The sequence below is a fragment of the Lolium perenne genome, chromosome 3, assembly GCF_019359855.2.
Source record: "Lolium perenne isolate Kyuss_39 chromosome 3, Kyuss_2.0, whole genome shotgun sequence".
NCBI classification, from domain to species: domain Eukaryota; kingdom Viridiplantae; phylum Streptophyta; class Magnoliopsida; order Poales; family Poaceae; genus Lolium; species Lolium perenne.
The window spans coordinates 64,997,500-65,009,668 of record NC_067246.2 but is presented as its reverse complement, the minus strand read 5'-3'; the positions used below and the strand labels follow the sequence as shown (position 1 = coordinate 65,009,668).

Genomic DNA, 12,169 nt, shown 5'->3' with positions numbered 1-12,169 from the left:
TTCACATCAGCCACCTATAACATTATTTGTACAACAGACAAGTAACAGACAAGTATGGCATGAGCTGTACTTGAGCAGACAACGGGTGGTAGTAGACAAGCAAACATAAACATGTGCATTAGTCTATCTCACAGGCCTTATTTCACGAATTTAGGCTTGAGAAGCGGAGAGCTCCATTGCGAACCAAAAACTTTTTTCATCAAATATAAACTGATACTCAATCGAATGTGTACCAAATATGAATCATCCGGGGCAATAAGTTTAGTGGTCGTGCGTTGCCATTGCCACTCAAATTATGTTCCTCCAGCCTCACTGGTGAATATGATGCATCTGAAAATTCACACATATGAAATATATAATTGCATAATATTTCAAAACAGATCACTCGTATGCGTAGAAATACTATACAAATTGGACGTGGGCGCATCAGTGCATGGAGACCCAACTGCAACTTGTCGTCTTTCTTGCCCGGTTCCAGCCAACAAACACAAACTCTGCCTGTAGATGGCGCCAGGGGTGAGGGAGAAGCAGTAATAAGCATCTACCTTTGTCTTTGCCTTCGATCTTGAATGTACTTTTCCTATAAAATTACTCTTCCTTTGCACTGAATCCAACAATCTCCAAGAATAGAGCGCAAGTTTTGCACCATTTTGATACATTAATGAAGTGTCTTTGCATTGATGCATTTGTTCTAATAGACCGAATGCATTGGAACCAAGAGAATATTAATTAGAACACCAAGAACCAGCCTCCATTAGAATTAATTTGGATTGGCTTTAGAGTTTTTATTTAGAAACATACTTTTTCTTAGATAAAAGAAAGCAAAGCAACCCATCTTTGTTTTTGAAGGTGATAAAAACATTTAAGTTATACATGGACAGGCCACAATGAAATAAGATAACACATATGAAACAAAAGGGAGTTAAATGGTGTTATTTCATTAAGCTTAAGAGGGAAAACAAAGTCCACGTCTGGAATTAATTAGACCTGAAGGAGGCAGACCACAACACTATCACGTGCTTTGGGACGGTAGTGGAACAGAAAACACAAAAGAGATTATTGTGCAAGTTGGATGTGATGCCATCGAAGACCCTGCATTACGCTCGAGCCAAGAATGTGAAACAAACTACAATTCAGTATGATATGAATCTACAGCTCAACAAAGAATTCAGTATGTGAGAAGGTGAACTAAAACACAGAGTGCTACGTGCACACCTCTAGTGTTGCCCCCGCACCATGACATCTTGCATCTTCTCAGACCATAATGAAGCATAAAAACTGAATGATATCCTCCAAGACAAATCCGTGTACTATAGCAATGCATGAAATAAACCGACAAACAAAATTATACACACAGACAAAAGATAGGTGTGCTTCCTGAGAACTTATATTGCTATTGGTTATTAGAACAAACTATCACTGAGAAGCACTTTTTCACAGCAAAATAGAATAGTTTTTCATTAAAGCCTCACACATGGCTTCTAAATGAGCTTCAATCTCTACCCTGGACATACTTCTCTGATAATCGACCACGTTTTGCAATGCCAAATCAATAGTAAATGTTTTCAAAGTTCAAACAACCAAGTTTTCAGAGAAAAGGTGTGCAGGTTTTTTCCCAATTTGACTTCAGTATCAGGAAATTGGTACAAAAAAAATATTCTTGAGATGTCCCTGAGGAACATGCCAAAAAATCTGTAATCGACAGGTCCTAGTTCAGAAGATAAATATGATCCCAAAGGCTTCCAACGTCTTACATACCAATGACAGGGCTGCCCGTTGTCGCTGCGCATGTTGGAAATAATCCTATGTAATCCCAAGAATTCACTTGGAGAAGCAACCAACTCTGAACCACAACTACCAGCATCAGTAAGAACATATGAAATTCTCCTATCTGTGCATGGCAAATTTCATCTGGTGATGACATACTTATGTAGAAAATGGAAGGCATGACAGAATATTATACAGGTGATAGAAATTATTACTGCGACAGTTTACTTCACAACATCTGACACAGTAACATGAAACTTACATGCCCTTATCTTAAAGAGGATAAGGCAAATTTCATCTGATGATAACATATTTATGTACCTTGGAGGCGTTAAACCCATGGCAGAATACTACAATCTATTGGAAACCATGGATGCAGTAGCCCCACAAGTTTGTCCCATACTTCTTTGTTACAACTATCCTCTGTTCTCTAACAGCCGATTCAGAAACCACACAAGAACTCTAAGAAGGTGAATAGCACTAAAACGACTTTCCTGATTTCCTCTCTTTCCAACGCCTCAGTTTTGATAAGTTTTCTGCATTTATTATTGTAGGTGGAACTTGAGGTCGCGTAGAATCATATGACCATGCACTTCTCCTTCCCTATTCAGTGGCTAAATCAGTTTAGTAGAAAGTTAAACAAACTAACATGACCTAGTGAACCCATGGATTAGCTGAAGACGAGAAATGCGTAGTATTACAAAAGAAAAGTAACTCTGAAAATATACCAGGGGTATGATTTTTGTTATGACTAATATCTTGCAAGAACAGATTATGCGGTTATCTGACCCTATAAATATTTCCGTACACCTACTTGTAAAAAATTAACCAACAAAGTCTGATCACAAGGCATTCCATTAGCTTCGGGAAAAATATTACATTCACGAAACTTAGTATTGCATTCACGAAATCGGACAGCATGTTAATACCCACAAGAAATATGTTGAATAAACCTTGCCACTGTCTTTAGTTTCAGTGTTAGCTGTTGTTTTTCGTCAGTTTCGTCAGGTTAGACTTAGCCGTTTTCTGGTTAGTGTTTAGCTCCGGTTCTGTTGGAACGGATCGGAGTGAGTCGCATGGAGCATAACCTGTTCGTGGGATGGCATGAACGATGTGGGTGGTGGGAACGTTTTCCTTTCTGTAACCGAGAATAAAAGGAAGTGAAATACAATCAGAAAAGCTGCGGAATTTAGGGTAGGACAAAACCTCAGTGCCTCTCTTCTTGAGTTCTAGCGCGCACACACACACACTCGATCACTTGCGATCTTCAGTTTAGGAGCAACAAAATAGACCTTTAGAGTTCACTGAACATAACTTAGTATTGCACCCACTGCCCACGAAATCATCCTGCATGATAATACCCAGAAGAAATAGACCTTTAGAGTTCACTGGACATTTGCTTACCGGTGCAGGCTCTCTCTAATAATATCCTTCCGTGAACAGTACCAAGTGCCGTGAGAAAAATCTCGCCGTTGGTACAACTCTGCTTGGTGACGTTTGCCAGAGGCGGCTGCATTAGAGCATGACCCAGATTTGCATATTGAGTCAAACCGTCTGGATTTCCTAGCCGCAACGCTTGTAGCAAAGCAAGATTTTGGAACCAGGGAGTACTGAAGCAAGAATCAACTCTTTGCATATGTCAATCTAAAGGGAAGGGCAGGTGGGGCAGGACGTGAGAGGCACCTGGGCGAGCCTGGGCGGTTCCGGAGAGGTCTCGGGGAGGGTGGTGTTGCCGGATGCTGCCCTCGAGTTGGGCAGGGCGATTGCACTCGACTTGGACACGGACGGCAGACGTAGCGGAGGTGGCGTCCCGCTCGCTCGAGGCGGCGTCCTCAAGTTGGATAGGGTGGCGGCGCTGCGATGGAGGGCGGCGGCGTACTCGCGTCTTTTTTTTTTTGGATCAGATCGTAGTCGCGTCTGGTAGGGAAGGCGGTGTAATCGCGTGCATGATTTGTTGGGCTTTGGCCCATTTGGGTGCTAGCGATGGAGGACAGAGTGTGACCAAAGTAACGACGTACCGCGAGGACTGGTTGACGACGGAACACGTTCCCATTTTTTAAGTAGTACAGATTTCTTTCTGGCTTTCGCTCTCAGTTAGGCGTAGTTTTTTTTTTTTTTTGGAGCAACAGGCGTAGTTTTCGTTTGCTAGAATATATTATTGCTAAACTATATGGTACCTCTGGTTTATTCTGCACTGGTGCAGAGTGGCATCAAATTTTATTTGATGTTTAGTGTACAGGCGCTTGTTTTCCTTTTGGGTAATGTCACTCAAGTTTGCTCAGCGACCGTTTTCGTCCGCCGTGACCGGAAATGCGTCTGGAACCTGTTCCAGCGGGGCGACGCAAAGTGACCGGGCCGTCCGTGGAGACGCAAACCTGGCCCAAATATGCGCCAGGTTTGTGTCTGTGCGGATGCTCGGCGGTCGCGGAATCTGTCCGCGTTGGGTACATCTGGGCCCGGTCAGCAGTGAGTGTAGATAAGAAAAACATTTTTTCATTACTATTGATTGGCCAAAAGGACCATCTTTACAGAGATGGTTAGTCGAGTTAACCTAAAACTGCTGGGCCTCAACGCCGGCCGCGGCTACCTCGTCCTCCTCCTCCTCCTCCGGGTGGAGCTGGCGGCACATGTGAACAACGTGCTCCCAACTCATGTGGTCCGCCATGGATGGATGGTAGGGTTAGCTTGAGGTGTGCCCGTCGCCCCCGGCGGTGTCCACCATATATAGCCACGGCGGGGCGGGAAACGGCGTTGGCGCGCAGGGCGTTTCCCGCGCGCGCGAAACGCCGGCGAAACTTGCCAATGTATTGGGCGCGCGCGGGAACGATCGTAGTTGCGCGGGAACAGTTAATCGCCGGCGGCAGTCCTCGACGGGACGTAAAACGCCATTAGCGACCTTGACGCTGTCCCCGGATAAAATATGCGTCCGCACCGCTGGAGGTACCCCCGACGCAAACGGTCGCCCTGGGCCACAACGCATCCGCGGGCCGACGCAAACGGACATTTCGGACGTCCGAAATGCGTCGGCCCGCTGGAGATGCCTAAGAGCATCTCCAGCACGTCTCCCAAAGCGGTCCTCAAAACTTATTAGGCGCGGGCCGGACATATAATTAGCTCCAATCGCGCGCCTCAAAGGGCATTTTCGTCCCCGCTGCCTAATACGGTGTCCGGCGCCTTGAGGCCATTCTCGCTCTACAGTGGATGCTACGGGCGCGCTGGACAGAGCGCCGAAACGTGTGGCGGGCTTGATGCGTCATTGACACACGAAACGAAGCGATGCAGCTTTGCCTTAATGGCCACGGAGAGGCAGGCGAGATCGTCTCGTCGGTGTTGCGCCTCCTCCACGCGTCGCCGCCTCTTCCCGCGTTTTCTTCCCACCTCTTCTCGCGACTCCACTCAATGGGTGTCACCATAGCCGCCGACATCCCTTTATCCATCGCAAAACATGCCTCGTCACCTGCATACCATCTACGCAATGCTGAGCTGCACCAGCGGCGGCTAGTTGCCTCCACCATCGTCTCCATCGGCACCTCCATCACCACCACCGGTGGAGTTCGACGTTGACCCGGAGCTGGCGGACAACAAGGAGAGGGAGGCGTCGGCGCAAGCGGCCGCCATAGAGGCGTTTGTCGCCGATGAGTTTGTCGCGCTCGAGCAGCAAACGCCGTCGCGGCGGAAGAGTCGCGTGTCCACCGCCAGGCGCAGAGGGTGGAGGAGCTGGAGCATCGACGGCGTCGGGATGAGTTGCACGAGTGGCGGCGTGCAGAGGAGCTGCATGAGCGGCTGCGGAGGCAGGAGCTCCAGCATTGCCAACGACAGGAGGAGTTGGAGCAGCAACTGCGGGAGGAGGCGGCGGCCACATATTTGGTGGCCTAGGAGGCGGAAGCTGACAAAGGGTTAACCTTATCAATGTCCATGATGATGGACTTGGATTTCGATGAAGGAGGACAGTGACAGATCAACAAACCGGTCAACCAAACTAGGCAGCCGCCGAATATTCTGATCAAGAGAAAATCGCCGAGATTGTATTATGTCGAACTAGCGTTACAAGGTGTCTCGTCTGGTTGAATATGTCTCCTCTCGGTGGATCCTCCTAGCCCTTACATGGTGGGCTAGGTCTCAGAGTCCACCTCGATGTCGAGTTACATTACAAGTCGGTTTACTCGATATAGGCTTAACTTTCCTAACGTGATATCTTCTGCTTCATCTGGATTTCTTCGTGGGCTTTCTTCTTTTCCTTCCTGGCTTTGTACCGGGGATGGTAATGTTCAGGACCCGATATGGCAGAAGCAACGGCGGAAGCGGAGGAAGAGGACAAGGACGGCATCGACTCGTCCGACGACGGGCCAGACCCGAAGGAGCAGGCGGTGCAACAACGGGCGATCATCGAGTCTTTTGAGTCACAGAAGAAGCTGCAGGACGACGCCGGTGCTCGCTAGGAGGGCAACGATGAGAGGTGGCACCGCACCGTCAAACTCTCCATCAAGTGGGCACCAGTTGAGGAGGCAGGTGCTTCTTCGCGGACGAGCGACGGCAGCTCCTCGAGGACGCGGCGGAATAACGTGTTCTTGTCACGCTCCGGAGGGAGAGGTGGCGCGCGACGAACGAGCAGCGGTGGAGGAGAGGCAACGACGGGACGGGGTCGTCGAACGCACCACCATACGGCCCGCATGCTAGGGTTTAGATGATCCTAGCCGTTTTCATTCAAAATTGTAAAATATAATCAAATTTGAATGAAAACTATTATTTTCGTGCATCTTTATTATTTTGGAGCCTCTAAATGTGGGGTGTGACTGGGGAGAGACGCGCACAAATTCGGCACCACACCAACACGTCCCCCAAACGTTCAATCTAGCATCATTTGGCGGCCTCTTTGGGGGACGCGGCTGGAGATGCTCTAAGTTTGTTGTTAGGGAACAAGTATGGTGTTAGGCTTTATGGAAAAAAGAATGATGTTAGGGATCCGTAAGTACTAGTGAGGATTGAGGACCAGCCAAGGCGGTGTGGGTAAATTCTCATTGACACACGAAACGAAGCGCTGCAGCTTTGCCTTAATGACCACGGAGGGGCAGGCGAGACGTCTCGTCGGTGCTGCGCCTCCTCCACGCGTCGCTGCCGTTCGCACGCCACCGTTAATTCGCATGCTTTCTTCCCGTGCCTTCTCACTCTTCATGCGCTTTCTTCGCGCCTCTTCTCACGCCGTCGCCGCCTATAAAAGGCTGCCTCCACTAATGGACGTCACCATAGCCACCGACATTCCTTTCTCCATCGCAAAACATGTCTCGTCACTGATACGTCTCCGACGTATCGATAATTTCTTATGTTCCATGCCACATTATTGATAATATCTACATGTTTTATGCACACTTTATGTCATATTCGTGCATTTTCTGGAACTAACCTATTAACAAGATGCCGAAGTGCCGATTCTTTGTTTTCTGCTGTTTTTGGTTTCAGAAATCCTAGTAACGAAATATTCTCGGAATTGGACGAAATCAACGCCCAGGGTCCTATTTTGCCACGAAGCTTCCAGAAGACCGAAGAGGAGACGAAGTGGGGCCACGAGGTGGCCAGACTATAGGGCGGCGCGGCCCAAGCCCTGGCCGCGCCGACCTATAGTGTGGGCCCCTCGTGTGGCCCCCTGACCTGCCCTTCCGCCTACAAATAGCCTTCGTCGCGAAACCCCCGATCTGAGAGCCACGATACGGAAAACCTTGCGAGACGCCGCCGCCGCCAATCCCATCTCGGGGATTACGGAGATCTCCTCCGGCACCCTGCCGGAGAGGGGATTCATCTCCCGGAGGACTCTTCACCGCCATGGTCGCCTCCGGAGTGATGAGTGAGTAGTTCACCCCTGGACTATGGGTCCATAGCAGTAGCTAGATGGTTGTCTTCTCCTCATTGTGCTTCATTGTTGGATCTTGTGAGCTGCCTAACATGATCAAGATCATCTATCTGTAATACTATATGTTGTGTTTGTCGGGATCCGATGGATAGAGAATACTATGTTATGTTAATTATCAAGTTATTACCTATGTGTTGTTTATGATCTTGCATGCTCTCCGTTATTAGTAGAGGCTCTGGCCAAGTTTTTGCTCTTAACTCCAAGAGGGAGTATTTATGCTCGATAGTGGGTTCATGCCTCCATTCAATCTGGGACGATGTGAAAGTACTAAGGTTGTGGATGTGCTGTTGCCACTAGGGATAAAACATTGATGCTATGTCTAAGGATGTAGTTATTGATTACATTACGCACCATACTTAATGCAATTGTCTATTGTTTGCAACTTAATACTGGAAGGGGTTCGGATGATAACCTGAAGGTGGACTTTTTAGGCATAGATGCATGCTGGATAGCGGTCTATGTACTTTGTCGTAATGCCCAATTAAATCTCACTATATTTATCATGTCATGTATGTGCATTGTTATGCCCTCTCTATTTGTCAATTGCCCGACTGTAATTTGTTCACCCAACATGCTTTTATCTTATGGGAGAGACACCTCTAGTGAACTGTGGACCCCGGTCCTATTCTTTACATCGCATACAATCTACTGCAATACTTGTTTTACTGTTTTCTGCAAACAATCATCTTCCACACAATACGGTTAATCCTTTGTTACAGCAAGCCGGTGGGATTGACAACCTCACTGTTTCGTTGGGGCAAAGTACTTTGGTTGTGTTGTGCAGGTTCCACGTTGGCGCCGGAATCCCTGGTGTTGCGCCGCACTACATCCCGCCACCATCAACCTTCAACGTGCTTCTTGGCTCCTCCTGGTTCGATAAACCTTGGTTTCTTTCTGAGGGAAAACTTGCTGCTGTGCGCATCATACCTTCCTCTTGGGGTTCCCAACGAACGTGTGAGTTACACGCCATCAGTCACCTGCATACCATCTACGCAATGCCGAGCCGCACCGGCGGCGGCTACTTGCCTCAACTACCGTCTCCACCAGCACCTCCGTCACCACAACCACCGGTGGAGTTCGACGTTGACCCGGAGCTGGTGGACAACGAGGAGTGCGAGGAGTCGGCGCAAGCGGCCGCCATAGAGGCGGTTGTTGCCGATCGATGAGTTTGTCGCGCTCGAGCGGCAAACTCCACCGCGGCGTAAGAGTCGCGTCTCCGCCTTAAGGCGTAGAGGGTAGAGAGCTGGAGCTGCGGCGGTGTCGGGATGAGCTACACGAGCGGCGGCGTGCGGAGGAGCTGCAGCAGCGGCTGCGGAGTCAGGAGCTCCAGCATCGGCAACGACAGGAGGAGTTGGAGCAGCAACTGCGGGAGGAGGTAGCGGCCGCGGATTTGGCGGTCTAGGAGGCGGTAGTGGAGGATGAGGATGACATCGACTGGTCCGACGACGGACTAGACCCGGAGGAGCAGGTGGCGCAGCAGCGGGCGATCATCGAGTCTTTCGAGTCGCAGAAGAAGCTGCAGGACGACGCCCGTGCCCGCGAGGAGGACAATGATCCAACGGGCACTGGTTGAGGAGGCGGGCCGTGGCTTCTTCGCGGACGAGTGGCGACAGCTCCTCGAGGATACGGCAGAACGACATGTTCGTCACGCTCCAGAGGGAGAGGCGGCGCGCGGCGAACGAGCAACAGCAGAGGGGAGGCGGTGACGGGGCGGGGCCGTGGAACGCACCACCAGGCGGCCAGTAGGCTAGGGTTTGGATGATCCTAGCCATTTTCATTCAAATTTGTAAATATAATCAAATTTGAATGAAAACTTTTATTTTTGTGAATCTTTATTATTTTGGGGCCTCTAAATGGGGGCTGACTGGGGAGAGATGCGCCCCAAGCACGGCACCACGCCAACGCGTTCCCTAAACGATCAATCCGGTGTCGTTTGGGGGCCGCTTTGAGAACGCGGCTGGAGATGCTCTAAGTTTGTTGTTAGGGCACAAGTATGGTGTTACGCTTTATTGAAAAAAAAGAATGATGTTAGGGATCACTAATTACTAGTGAGGATTGAGGAACAGCCAAGGCGGTGTGGGTAAATTCTCATCATGCTCATTTAGATATGTGGATTCACAAATATTAGATTTACCAAATTGCTTAATTAGTTTATTAAGCGGAGATAGTTGAACTGGTGCCAATGTACCACCATTTCGGTCCCTACGTAATAGTAAAGTCTCAGTAAAATTAGATTCAATGCAGTGGTTGAATGGGACCAGAAATCTTTCATGAAAATAATATGACAGCAAAGCTTTAAAACAATCGTGGAAACAGGGAGGCAGAGACGCAACAATGAAAGGAAAAATGAAACAGGAAACACAGATGGCAGTAATGGTGATCCAGAAGGTAGCGGCTAGCTTCTTGCACTCCCGCGGAAGCGAGAGGGGAAAAGCTTTGCACGAGAATAGCTCAACCATGTCTGCATATCAGCGTACCCCATAAAGCCCTCCTCTCTGACTCACTTCTCTGAAATTTCCTGCACAAATTAAGCACATACTGGAGGAGGGAGTGATCAGGGTGAGCAGCTGGTTCTTGAGCAAGCTCTCGATCGGCCATGGCGTTCAGACCGGGCCTGCTGTTCCTGCGCCTTGGTGCCTCCATTGCGCTGCTCCTCGCCCTCTCCGCGCTGGTGCCTTCGTCAGGTAAGAGCTCTTGATTTCTGGCGTTTTTTTTCCCTTTTCGGTCTTTCTTCAGAGCTGTTTGTCGATCCATGGCCTGTTTGGGCAATACTAGATTTTTGGGGATGAGAGACATGGGGCTGATTCCTGGGATCCAGGGCTGGAGCCTTCGGTAATTAGTAATGCAAAAAAGTGGAGGGTATAATTTATTTGGCTTATTTTGGTAACGTTTGTGGTGATGATCTATTGTTGCCGCCACAATAATTCGTGCTTCAGATTACCCCAAGTCGATTGCTGGGCTGGGTGTATACCTCTCTCAGAAAGTACCTACTCTCAGAAAACCTACTCTGCCATAGACGTAATTTCTCCATGAACAAGTTATAGGAACCAACTCTCGTTTCCACCTCTTCTGAGTGATTGTGTACTTGTATGTTGTTGTATGAATCTACTTAGTTTGTCAACCGAGACTAATATGAATAATAAGTTGTTTTCTGTTACACAGGCAGAATACTGGAAGATGTGGAAAGCGTTAAGATCAATTTACCTGCCGGAATGTGTCGCCGTGGTTTCGCGTGCGAGACCCCCCCAGATTGCATCTTCTGTTGTATTCTTCCTATAAATGTTCCAACACTACTCGGCCAGCCAGGGGTCTGAGAGGGGCAAAATCATCTGATCCGTTCGTTTGGCCTTGCCACAGTAAATTCGTTCCCCACTTTTCACCACAGCCGTTCGATGCAATCATTTTTTTTGCACCCGCTGCTGCTCGTTCTGAGTCCCTGTATGCTGGGTCCGAGGGCGTGTGGGGCAGCCACAGCCAGAGGCAGCGAAGCCGGTTCCCTCGCGTCTCCTTCGTTTCTGTGCGCGTGAGGGCAGGAGATGGTGAAAACCTAGATCGGTGAAATTCTCCACCAACCCGCTGCCTCCCTCCTGCCCAATCCTCTTCCTCCGCAAACCTAGAGCGTGTGGAGGCCGACGCCGGGGTCAAAGCCGAAGCAGCAGAGCAGCAACTTGGAGGAGCCAGTGCCGGGTGAGAGGAGGTGCTGCAAGAGCACGTCCCGGAGGAGGCCGGCAGAGCGGGCGGCGAGGGGAACCGTCCCTCCTCGATTTGGTCGGCGGCCGGCCTCGTTTGGAGGAGCAGCCGTGCTCGTCCGGAGGAGGGCGACGAGGGTCGTGGCAGCGGCGCCCGAGGCCGCGTGAAGCAGCAGCAGGTTGAGGTCGAGGCAGCGGCGGCGATGCCGGCCGCGGCGGACGCGAAGGTGGAGACGCGCCTGGCCGAGGTCAGGAACTGAAGCTACAACGGCCTCGTCTCGATTTGCCTCCATGGTCTGACTTCTCTCTCCTTACTCAGGTTTTTGTGGGGCGGGAGTGCAGGTAAGCCGGCCGCACGCGACCTCGCGCGGCACTTGCGACGGCTGGACGACTCCGCTCAAAAGCAAGAAGGTTGCCGCTGACCATCATCCCAGTTCCCAGGCGACCACTAGCATGAAAGGGGCAAAGCACTGTGAGTTGCAGATTTCTGATTTGTTTTTTCCCATCTTGTAGCAGTTCTCTTTTATTGGGTGCTTCTCTTAAAATTTGTTCCGCTTTCATATAGATGAAAGCAGATGTGTGCCTTACAAAAAAAGGACAGCAATCAGTTCGTTTAGTAGAAGGGAGGGGTGCTCTACCAATCCCTACTTAAATATTCAATAGCATTGATGGCTTATTAGAATATTATAATCTGCCTTGCACTCTCCGTTTGTAGTCTCAGTTCAAAATGTATTAATTTGTTCGATTGTGAGTTTTTCGGATCCTGGTGCAGATTTGTTTTTTTTTTAATATGCTATATCCATTCCAC

General features: G+C 49.3%; 1 long non-coding RNA gene across 1 annotated transcript; it reads left to right on the top strand.

The window, feature by feature from the left end:
• Positions 1–9,995: 9,995 nt before the first annotated feature.
• On the top strand, positions 9,996–10,943 carry LOC127341658 (uncharacterized). Its single transcript, XR_007875695.1, has 2 exons — positions 9,996–10,356; positions 10,835–10,943. It is a non-coding gene; the product is annotated as an uncharacterized lncRNA (long non-coding RNA).
• Positions 10,944–12,169: the final 1,226 nt, after the last annotated feature.